Source organism: Protopterus annectens, chromosome 17.part0, assembly GCF_019279795.1.
Source record: "Protopterus annectens isolate FY-2018-M chromosome 17.part0, PAN1.0, whole genome shotgun sequence".
NCBI classification, from domain to species: Eukaryota; Metazoa; Chordata; order Ceratodontiformes; family Protopteridae; genus Protopterus; species Protopterus annectens.
Window position 1 is genome coordinate 241,738,732 of NC_056751.1, and position 12,239 is coordinate 241,750,970.

General features: G+C 36.9%; 1 long non-coding RNA gene across 1 annotated transcript in view; it reads left to right on the plus strand.

Moving 5' to 3' along the window:
- LOC122791322 overlaps positions 1-11,339 on the plus strand; it is a 35,472-nt gene extending 24,133 nt beyond the window's left edge. The window contains exon 2 of the long non-coding RNA XR_006363132.1: positions 10,140-11,339. This is a non-coding gene — a long non-coding RNA (uncharacterized LOC122791322). The remainder of the gene's footprint in view (positions 1-10,139) is intronic.
- Positions 11,340-12,239: the final 900 nt, after the last annotated feature.

Below are 12,239 nucleotides of genomic sequence, written 5' to 3' on the forward strand. Positions count from 1 at the left end.
TGTGCTGGGCCATCAAGTGAACCACCTCTCATGGAGCCAGAGCAGTTTCTGGCCTTCTCTGCTGATTTCCTTATAGATAATGACATATGGATTCAGGAAAAGACATTCTATCTTTGGAGTGAAATTCACAATTAAAGGCTACATGCACACACATCCACATGCACTTGTTTTCAGTCAAACACTGATACCTCAGTAAAAACTGTGGTTCTATTTTTCTTATTTTGGGGTCTTGCACCAATCTGTGGTACTCTTTGTAGGCATATAATTGCCACTCTGGTATCACTGAGCCATTTGTAGTTCTTGTAAATTCTTTTAGCAGAAGTTCAAGCTTGAGTCAACAACAACCACATGACATAATGATGTCGCTGGTATAAAACGTCTGCTGTTAATGAAACCCATTGTAACTGTCACTAAAAATTGTTAACATTGCACACTTCTGGTGATGTTTTTAATTGTTGTTTGGTTCTAGCTAGTCTTACAGTGTCTCTCTGCTGAGAGCCCAAATACATTAAGAATTTATGACAGTACTATATTCATTTCCCATAGCTATTTATGACAAGTGGGCATTACTATAACGAATCACCTTTCTTTTTCAATGGAAAATTGGGATGAAATTGTTGTACTAAACCTTTCATTATATTTACTTTTTTAGGCTTATAACTCTACTAGGCACAACTGCCTCCTTTCAAGGTTGATCTGATTGTACTGTCTGGATAAATTACTGCCCATACTTATACAATATGCAAATAATTTCTGAGGGAATCAAACCCAGGACTAAACACTGAACTTCAGTTCCAGTTCATAGCCTTAGTCTTCTATTGTCACTTATTAGACAACTTGTAAGTAAATGACTGACCATTCCTGTAAAAGTGGGCCTTAGGAAAATGTTTATAACATGAAAAAAAAAAAACTTAATGAGTTATGGAAATCAATGAAGAGCACAAACAAGTGAAAAGATGAGATGTTATGAGTGACAGTAGGAATGGAATGTTGACAATCAGAAGGCTGCAGAAAGCATAGACTTATGCATTGAGAATACTCCAAGTGTCAAAGTGTCTTTAAGGTGCTTGGAAATGGTGCAGGCTGCAAATGAGAAAAACAGAGAACATAAGAAACTGCAAGCGATAGTAAGGTGGTCATCTGGGGTCTGAGAATGGAACATAGGCTTACACTAGAGAAGGAATAATAATAAATCAGCACTCCCATGAGGTAAAGTAAGTATTGGTTACTGAAAAGAAACTGAGATAAACATGATGAAATATGGTCAAAACTCATCATCCAAGGATTTCACTTTGTACTCACCAATGAATTTACCTTCAACTGCATCTTGTACTCCACTTAACTGGAGGATTTCCTCCTTGATCTACCTTCATAATTTATTAACACCTCCAGCCTTCCATCAAAATGTCCATCTTTGCTTCAGATGCCACCAACCTTGCTTTCAGTTCTTCATCTTCCTGGATCAGACATTGTATAGAATCATCATGGTCATTCAGTGTATTATCAACTTCTGCTTTATTCACATTCACCCTCATATAGTCCTCAAAACAATGATTCATTTATTTACCCCACACTAATACTGAAGCCACTGTAACTTCATCCATCCCTTCCACACCTTGTTCTCCCAAGGCTAAAGCTTAGGCCATTTCTTGCTTTTCCCTTCTCAGATAGAACAGCTCTCTGATTTAAAATTTTCTTGAAAATGTTGTGCTTTTGGGTTGTCATAGGATCCACAGCTTGGGATGTACTATAAATGTCTGTATATACCTTTTATTTTGTTTTAATTTTGTTGGGAAAATCTTAACTATTAAATCTCCCTACAGGCAGAGCAGATCACTGTTCATCTAGTCAGTGCCATACCAGAAATCTTTCACTGCTCATGGATCTTGTTGTTATCTTTTTTATACTCCAATCCAGATTAAATCCTCTTTTGCTCAAGATATAGTCCTGTGTCCCTATTTCAGCTAGAATTTGAAATTCTGACATCAATTCTGGATAGGTAGGTCAGGCAAGATTCCTTCCTTATTCATCTGCTATGGTCAATGTATTCTGAGTATTTGTTTTGAAGACAGTTACTTACAACATCAGACATCCTGTGTTACCCCTAACAGCAGATTTTACTCAAGTATTTGACTCCGTTAAAAGAGTTGATATATTTCAAGTCCTGTTGCTTTATGCCTTGGAAAATTCATTTTATCTGTGGTTGTATATGTCATATACTAACATCAGTGCTTCCACCTTTATTAATGACTATATGTCTTTGCCATACTTGTTTAAAAAAGAGTGCACTTTAGTACCTACAATGGATTGATCTAGCTGTCACCTTGACCATCAGATGGGCTCCTAATATCTCCACATATTTAGACGTTACCTCCTCAGTGTTGCAGTAAGACTCACTTCAAGTAATTTATAGTCAGATTATTTCTTGTCTGCAAATAGTTATGGCAGGGTGGTCGCTCATAATCCTTTCCTTCCTGCATAAAATACAAAGCTCTTAAGAATGGTACCCATACTGGGGCTACTGTTTTTCCCATCATTTCTTTATTCATTTTCACATGGTCTGTAGAATGTGATGATTCATTTTTCTGGGCTGTTAGTTATCCTAAGAAGTAAATGATAAACCCTGTTAACAAAGGGAGGCTTAAAATTCCTCTGTTTGAAATGATTGTACTATTTTGCATTAATGTCACACAATATTAAACTTTTTTATAATAAGTTTTAATCCTACATAGTATAAGCTGGAAGAAAAGCCATCATAATCTGTATAGTCTTAGACTTCCTAAATATGTCTCAGTTATGATTCCATAAAATGTAGTGTTTCCATGACAGCAATATGGCTGCTCTGTGTTAGAGACTCATAAGTATGATCAGCAAAACAGTGACTTTCATTCAATATAGGCATTCAAAGGAGAGGAATAAAACTCCGAAAAAAAGTGTATTTGCAAATGGGCTTCATTCCCACTACACTCTCTAACATGGGTTGCTGTGATAATCAGTAATATGTTTCATTTAGGCTGAATACCTTGTTTTAGTATATACAATGAAACCTAAATTTCGGCAATGAAAGAATCCTTTTCGCAGTTTCACATCCACCCGCACATTCATCTACCCACTCTGTTATCCATCTGTTACATCTTTCAGATGGGAATGACATAATTTTGAGTAATTGAGCAGTGAAGCCTTTCTACCATCTAGATTTACAAATGACTCAGCAAAGATGTCATCTTTCTTAACTTTGAAAAACGTAGCCTCAGACACATGGAGCTGACTTCCAGCCAACATAGCAAATATCTCTGAATACAAAAACTTTGAGAAAGACATTGCACATGTTTCTTTGAAGGAACACAATGCAAATGTTCTGATTCACAGACAAAAAACAGAATTAGACATCTGGACTCACACAAAGACACACACAGATACACACAGACACTTGCAGACACACACAGAAATACGCACTTACCACCTAACATCAGTGACCCACACAGTAATCTTAACCCATCAGATTAAGCAGAAAAGCATCATTAATTAGCATAAACCCACGGTGGTGGTGCTGTGGTAGCATTGTTGCCTCACAGTAAGACACTGTCCGGTTCGATTCTCAGCTAGAGGGTCTTCTGCGTGGAGACATGCGTGAATGGGCGTACCTTCGTTGAAGGTTGTGCATCAGGCCTGGCAAGCCGGTACGTAAAAATCAACTGCCGATCATTAGCGGACCGGAGTTCTGCTGTGGCAACCCCTAACCGGGAAAAGCCGAAAGACACAAACAGACATCTTCTAGACAGGATGACAACATGGTATCACAGGGGTGTGGCTTCTTTCCCAATATCTGTGATGTTTATGTAAATTGGAAGCACTCTGGATTTTCTGATGTGCGCTATAACTTCACTAGAAAGGCTGGAAGGAAAAACCATGTGAATTCCTGCTGGGTGGGGATGTAAAAGTGCAAATATACCCAAGGATTCAGAACAGAAGTCTGTTTTGGGTGACTCCTAGCCCTCAGGCCAAAAGCAAGAAAAGTGAAAGAAACAGCATTCTGTATTAGCAAAGCTGGATGTAGCTGCTGTTTTTAATTTTTGTTATAAAGGTTTGAGAAATCGCAAAGCCTAACATCAGTTTTGGAGGAGCCAAAATAAACATGACACTTGAAAAATTCAGGGACACAACAAAGAGGAGGGGGACCTCAGTAGAACCAAGTAAGTGACTAGTCACTTGGACTAGATTATGACTCACCACTCAAATGGAGGTTAGAACAAGGGACCTGAAAATGCTGAAAACCGCTTAGCAAAACAAGGCTAAAAACATTGAAAAAAAGGGAAGTAAGAAACAGATCATAATTTGCTATATACCTGAGGGCTACTTCTAACCACAGCTAGTAGGAAAGGAAGTACATGGTTTATTTATTCTTGTGTGTGTTACATAAGCATGCACTGTACACTTTTTGTAAATAGGTTGGTTTACTTAAACTATATTTTACAGAAAAATAATTAAAAATAAATAAGTATTTGTAAATGCCTATCTAATAACCTTCCTGCTCAGTACTGCAGAGCCATGAAAAGGTGCACAAATAACTCTGTTTGTAAGCCAAGGATCTAAGTGAAGCAGCTGAATTATATATAAATACTTTAGTCTTTTAACTGTTTATATTTAATGCTGTAATAATAATAATGCTTGTTAATACCAAGCTTAATGTAAAATACATGTAAATCTTGAGGTTTACCTAAAAAAATAGAGTATGAGCCCAATGTCAAATTTATTCATATATGAATTGTATGTTTAACTCTGCTGTAGCAGCCTGCTGCTGATTGGTAGATGGAAGTAGTGCAGTTATTGGTCAACAGTATGTCTCAGTTCCAATGATATTCTGAATGCCGATTTCCTGATATATTAAACATTCAGGTTTTACGTTGGATAGAAGTCTGAATGCTAAGGGATTTAAATTAGGCTTGTGACATCTTGATAGTAGATCTGAAGAAGGGGTTTAGGACCCGAAAGCGCTCATCCTTCATTTTGTCATTTTGTTATTTGTGATTTGACGTGTATTTATTTTCAGATAATGGATGTTTATGCCCGATTCTGTGGTGACCGCACTGGTTTTCTATGGTTTTATATTATATAAATGAGTATCAGTATTGGTAATACCTGCATTTTCAAGCAAATACAAATATAATATATTCAAAGACCAAGTGCATGTGCATATTTGACCCTAGATTGCCAGGGTGATTTTAATTCGTAGTGATATGGCAATGAAGAAGAAAATTTCTGTCATGATTATAGATGCTTGTATATCACCTTTACTATTGACCCCTGACTGATGGTGAAGAGGCAGTATATCAGCAAAGTTAGAAATTTGGCTAACATTAGTAAAGAGGATACCAATCCTAATTGCCATACTGTTGCCTTAGAGGTGGCATTCTGTATGGTTATTGTTTTGTCAGTACAGCAAGTGAGGTGCTAACACTACTCAGACGATGGTATTCTTCAGTATTCTTAACCTCCTGTTGGAGAAGCTAGCAGAAACATTTAAGTACTTTTATGGACTGTAGATAATAGTCCAAATGAATAATAACTTTCAAAAAAGAAGAAGAAATCTGTGGAAACAAATGGAGAAAATGTGATGTTGCAAGGTAGATATGGGTGAGTTGCAAGGAAATATATTTTCAAAGAAAGGTGGAGTATAATTTGAATAATCTTCATGAATAGGAAGGAGGCTCACGTTTGTAACAGAATTAAAGACTGTATCAGACAGACATAAGGAGGTTCTTCTGAAGGCAGAAAATGTAAAAAAAAAAAAAAACAAATAATTAATTGAACACGTAAAATGTGCAGCTTATCTTTTAGACAGAGAAACAGGCTGGCAAAGAGTCAATATCTTCTAACAACTTCAATTTTTGTGTAATATGCTGGACGTGTTTTGTAAAATAGCGGTTTAAGTAATTCTGCTGACTGATGCCTTCTAAATAGCATGAAACATGAACTATGAGGCTCTTTGAAATTGCTATTTAACTGTAGCTGTGGTTTTTGAATGGAGAACACCAACTGTCATCTCTTTGCAATAAATCTATCATCTACAGACCCTGGAAACTACAGACCCATAAGTCTCACTAATCCCATATGCAAAGCCATGGAAAGAATTATTATGGAAATGGTCAATAATGACATAAGAGACCTCTAGACACCAGACCCAACCCAATTTGTTTTCTTTCCCAAGGGCAGGTCATGCCTACTGAAACCGGTTGATTTGTTTGAGAAGGTCACCAAACTAATGGATGAAGGCAAAATGGTTCACACTGCCTATCATGGTATGGCCAAGGCATTTGACATACCCCCCCCAGACATTGTTGACAACCTGAAGAGGTTAGGTATAAACCCTTTTGTCACAGGAAGTTAGAATTGGGGAGTTCACTTATACAAAGAGTCCAGTCACAAGAGGAGTCCCTCAGGGATCAGACCTGGGACTGCTCATTTTTAGCATTTACTTCAGTAAAGGAAAGGCCAGTGTTAGTGGCCTCTGGCTGACTAAATTTGCAGATGACTGCAAATTAGGATCAGTCACAGAATCTCCTACTGACACAAATGTTCTCCAGGAAGTGCTAACCAGACAAATAACTGCTGTCAGTGCCATGGACTAAAACTAAATGCCAAGAAATGCATAATAGCATCCTTCTGGAAGTCATCCATCCCTGATAAATGTCATATTGAGAACAGACCTTTAAGAATTGACCCAGTAGGCAGGGACTTGGGGATACACATAGACAGTAATCTAGCCTTTGACCATCATGTGTCTGCAGCAGTGAGGAAATTATTCTATGTTGTGCAACTTGTAAACAAAGGTATCTAGGTCCAAGGAGGTCATTGTTCCATTGTATTTGACATTCATCAGATGTATCATTGATTACAATGTCCTTTTGGTATGTACATAACCAGGCACATCCAACAACTGGAACATTCACATAGGTTTCTCACTAAAAGAATACAGGGTGTAAGTAACTAAGTAACATGTCTTATGAAGACCACCTCAAGGCACTATCCCTGTATTCTGTCTCCTACAGGCTGTTAAGTGGAGATCTTTGCCTGGCACACAAGGTAGACAGATCCCCACCCTGATGGACCTCCTGCATATCTGCAAAACAAACAGTACCTGAATTACCCATTCTAAATACTTAAACCTTTCCTGTGATATAAACAGGATCTGCTGGAGAGACAGGCATGTATCCCAGAGACTCTCCTATCTCTGGAACAGGCTCCCCATCCGCAGGAAGCAGAGCTCCTTCCTAACCCTCTTCAAGTGTAACTTGAACAATTGGATGGAGAACAGAAAGTAGATCCCTGGCTTGGCAACTATGTCTGTTATGGACACAGGCAGCTTGTAAATGTTTAATCTCCCAAGCCTCTGCTTACACTTATCATGGGTAACAGAACTTGTCAGAGATTTGGGATGCATGGCTAGGCTTAAAAAAGACTCTTGTGATTGTTAGTCTAGTATACACATATGAACTTACGAATGGCAGTTTGAAATGTATAGATGTAAATAAAGCCTTCAACAATATACATAACAGTAGCAGGACAGAAATACCAGAGTTGTGAATTCAGGAAGAAATCTGTAACTTCATTATGCAGTCAGTATATGTACATTTGTGGATAGTGCCTTTAATAAATGGAGAGTTGTTGACTGATATAAAAATTAAGAAATGTGGGAAGTAACCGTGCCTGTTGAGCCCATTTCTTTTTGGAATAACGAGTGCTATAGTAGAAGAAAAATGGAAAGGATTTCTAAATTAAAATGTGAGTTTGGTGATATTGGTGTTACCAGTTGTGCTTAGTTCTGCTGATGAGCTGATGTAATTGGTTTAGCAGTTGTTCTTAGTTATGCTGATGAGTTGATGTAATTGGTTTAGCAGTTGCTCTTAGTTATGCCGATGAGTTGATGTAATTGGTTAATACAGACCCAGGGTAAAGGGTGCTAGAGGTGGTGAAAAAAGAGTTAAGAAAGATTAGGTTGGAAGTTAATTTGGAAAATTCAAAGGTTATGGGAGGAATGAGCTGATCAGGAGCACAGTATGTATCATGAGGCGTACAGAGAGTTTAGGCATGAAATACAGGAGATCATGTCGATGGCAGTTGAAGGGCTATATTAAATAAGTTGAAAGCAATTATGGGTATGTGCAAGGTGTTTAGATTGACACACAGGAAGAAAGTTTATTTGATTAAAATATGTTGTTATGTAGCATAAGTTGTTTTAGAGAGGTATATCACTTGCCAGAAAATTGAGAAGTACAGCTATATATGGTCCTTTTAATGCATTGTGAGTCAACAGATTGTGTCCATTGCAAAGAGGGAGTCTTTACCATGATTTTGTCAAATATGGATTGAAGATGATTCACCTAGTGATCTATTTTGTTTCTTTACAGATGCATTATATTATAAAGTTGTGTGTTTAAGGTAAAATGAATATTTGGGAGACATGATAAAGGTGAGGCATGAAGGGGTGTGGCAAGGAATAAGCAATAAGAAAAGAGTACAGGCAGATATGAAAATTTGGGATGACATTATTTTAAAAAGTTTATGGATAAAAAGAAGATTGGAACCTGAAAATATGTTTCAGTGATACCTAGAATACTGGATTTTCTGTACTGATCTATCTCTTGAGAAGGCCCCATTTATTATTAATGTTGCCAGTGCTTCAATGGAAGATTCTAATAGCATGTTCATTGTAGGGAGGGTATGTAGTGTGTTGGCTGGCTGTAGATTGTCGTGAGTTATGTCGATAGTACTCATGTTCACTAAACTACCATCTGTCCTGGTGTACTGTGGGAGAGTTACTTCAGATGGATGGGGATTTAAATGTATGCTGCCAGCTTGTGGACATTTTAATCCTACCAAAAACAGTTATACAAATGCATTTAACCAGTTTCATTTTAGATGATGTGTTTGCAAAACGTGTAGTTACAGACCATTGTGTTGAAATTAGCTATATATTGGGTTTACTATCAGTTGTGCGATCGCACCTTGTGCAAGTTATCGTATTCCCAAACCAAAGAAGTGAAAAACAAAAGAACGACTGCAAAACATGTCGAATGCGGAAGTGGAGAATGTCGAATCTGACATTTTTTGAACATTCTCCACACTTCCACAAGGTGCAGTGTCCTGCAAAACACAGTAAAGAAATGTTTTTGCAGGGGAGGAACCCCCCCTGCACCCCCACACCCCCTGCTACTTATTTATACAGACTTCGAGATTGCACTATGGTGAGGGAAAGGGTACATTTCCTGATCCACACTATAGTGCGATCTGCATTAAAATGTTGAAATGCACAACAGCGAATGCTGTAGTGGATTTGCTGCTGTGCATTTCAACATTTTGTTTTTTGTTCTTTCAGTACCATTGAATTGGGCATTCAGATTAATGTAAATTGAACAAAGTTTGATTACCCTTTTGATAGTAAACCATATATTGATCCCATCACTACTTAGGATGAATGCTGAAACATTTTTCATGCAGGTATCAAGATGTAGCAATGTATTTGTGGAAGAAGTTTAAAGTAGTGTGCCTATCTTATTTATTATCACTATGATGACAATATAATACAAAAGGGAGAAGTCAAAAACATTCTGTCATGGGACATTAATCTTATTATATTTTATGTAAACATTGTAATACATTAAAGGAAGATGTATGCTTGTGGTTATGTAAGTGCATCTCTAACTAAAGTATGTCTGTAGTTTTAAGAGTTAAGTATATGTTTAGGAGGATGTAGTATAATTAAGGTATATAGAAGTTGGTGGGAATTGGAGGTGGGTAATGAAATTTCGTAGGGCCAAATACCTCTGCTAGACTGCAGTCAGCAGGCCTTCATACACTCAAGCACAGCCTGAGTCAAAGAAAATGTGAAGCATAAAATTAAAGTATTTTTTGCCAAAACTTGTGTAGCTGGAAAACTGCATCAAATGGAGACTCAGTATATATATATATATATTGAGTCTCCATTTGATGCAGTTTTCCAGCTACACAAAAGACTTTCCTTAATTATACTGCCACCTGTTTGGTTAACACTGTGCCCCATCTCTTTTGCTTTGTAAGAAATGTATTGTGCAGTGTCTATGATGAGATCACAGAGAAAATGTCCTTTGTCTTTATTGTAGATAATTCGTGGAAATGGCTTCAGAGTGCTGACCAAGTGGATACCTTTACTTACCAGAAGTCACTGCTTCACTTGAATATTTAGGGCTATATAAAAAGCATTCTGCTCTTTAATTGGCTACATGGGAACTTTAGCCTACCTTGTGCGATGCTGATTTCTAATTTTACATAGTATAATGCTGCTTTCCAAGAAGCTGAACTGGATGGAGCAAGAAGGCTTCCTTAATTAAGTCAGTCGGCCCAAGTAATGTCTTCGAGTGTTTCCTTTCTAGGGTTACCAGAGTAATCCTCATTATTATTACTGAGTTATAGTTAGTTACCTGTCACCTAGAAATGTTGAACATTTAAGATATCACGACAGAAGCAGAAAAAGAATACAAACTTCAGATTCTTTATTGCTTAGTTTGTAAAATTCCATTAGTTCAGTGTTCTCTATATGGCTGACAAAGAAAATATGTTTCATGTATGTTGGTTGCTGCTACGTTTTTATTGGGGTGACTTTTAGTCTGTGTTATGGTGCTCCATATATTGCAGAATGCATCTGGTAGTCTCTGCTATTCATATTTTTATTAGTGTTTACTAAAAGATAATAACCTTTGCATAGACAACTTATTTTAAAACTATTCAGTGCTATTACATTTTCATTAATATTTACAAAACCATGTGACATACAAGCTGCTGGAAGATATCTTAAAGCTTATATGATGGGCAACAAGACTGCCTCTGATTGTCTCAGATATTACACCTTTATCTAAAAAAGTTGGTCAATGTTTATAAGCTGAATTACACAATGCTAGCTCATTAGTATTCAAAAACGTACACACTGATTGGTCAGCCCAACCAGGGTACCCATTGTAAAATTGAGCATATACCAAAAGAAAAAAAAGTCTAGCCGCTGAAGTCTGACTGGACTTTCTTGTATTAATATATGTTATAGAAGTCAATGCACAATAGCATAAATCTTGTTATTCTAGAAGCTTTCTAACTTTATAAGAGCAGCATTTACAGTAGGGACCTTTGTCCCCCTTATTTAAGGCTTTGCATGTTTCTTGAGCTAAGAGCTCGAGAGATACGTCAGAGAAAATACAAGGAAAATCGGGTATGTTCTGCAAAACTAAAGAAACATACTTGATTTTCCTTGTGTGCTTACCCTGTCCCTCTCATGCCTCTAAGCTGTCTGGATTTTAATTTTTTTTTTTTTTCAAAAAAAAAAAAAGTAACAGAGATATTCCTTTCTCTGTTGCTTGCTTTCCAAAGCACTGATATACTCTGTAAGCATGGGAATATTAAGTTCCATAAGCATGCGCAGTACATCAACAAAATGGAGGAATGCAGAAAAAATGCAGAGGAACACTACAGCACCATTATACAGATACATCATTTTAAAAAAAGTAAGTCATTTCTTTCTTAAATAATGTCATTGTATAATAGCAAAAACTGACTCATCTGTGTGGGTATATTGAAGATGTACCCACAAATGGCTTTATTTAATCACTTGGGATTTGCACTCATGATCAAATCACACCAACCATGAGTAAATTTTCAATATACCACACCCACTCATTGTTTATTGCCTAATTATTCATACTGATGAGCTTCACTTGAAATCTGACAAATAGATGATCAAAAGTGCTTCTGATAACATGCATTCAGCTTGAACAGTTACTGGGGTACTATAAGCAATTTAGAACATTTACAAAATATATTTGCTCTCTTACTGTGACAGAAAATCATTAAATCTTAGAATCTAAGGAATGCTATCATTATAACAAAAAGTTTGTGCTGAACAATTTTGCTGCTTATACTTTTTCACTACCCAGAATGTATGCCCAAACAGCATGTACATTTTGAATGACATTCTTGTGGAGTCTACTTTTGCAGTCAAGCAGAAAGTAAAGCAAATGTACTCAGGAGAGATTTTTGGCATCATATCTTTGCTTCCCTTAATGCAACAATACCTCAACACTGGCATTACAGATGAGTGAAATTCTTTAGTCTTGTTGTTAACTGTGAATAAGAGTGACTGATTGAGGAATGGAAAAAAGTACTAGTTACTGACTGCTAGTACATGTCAACTAGACTCACTCCATTCATAGAGATAA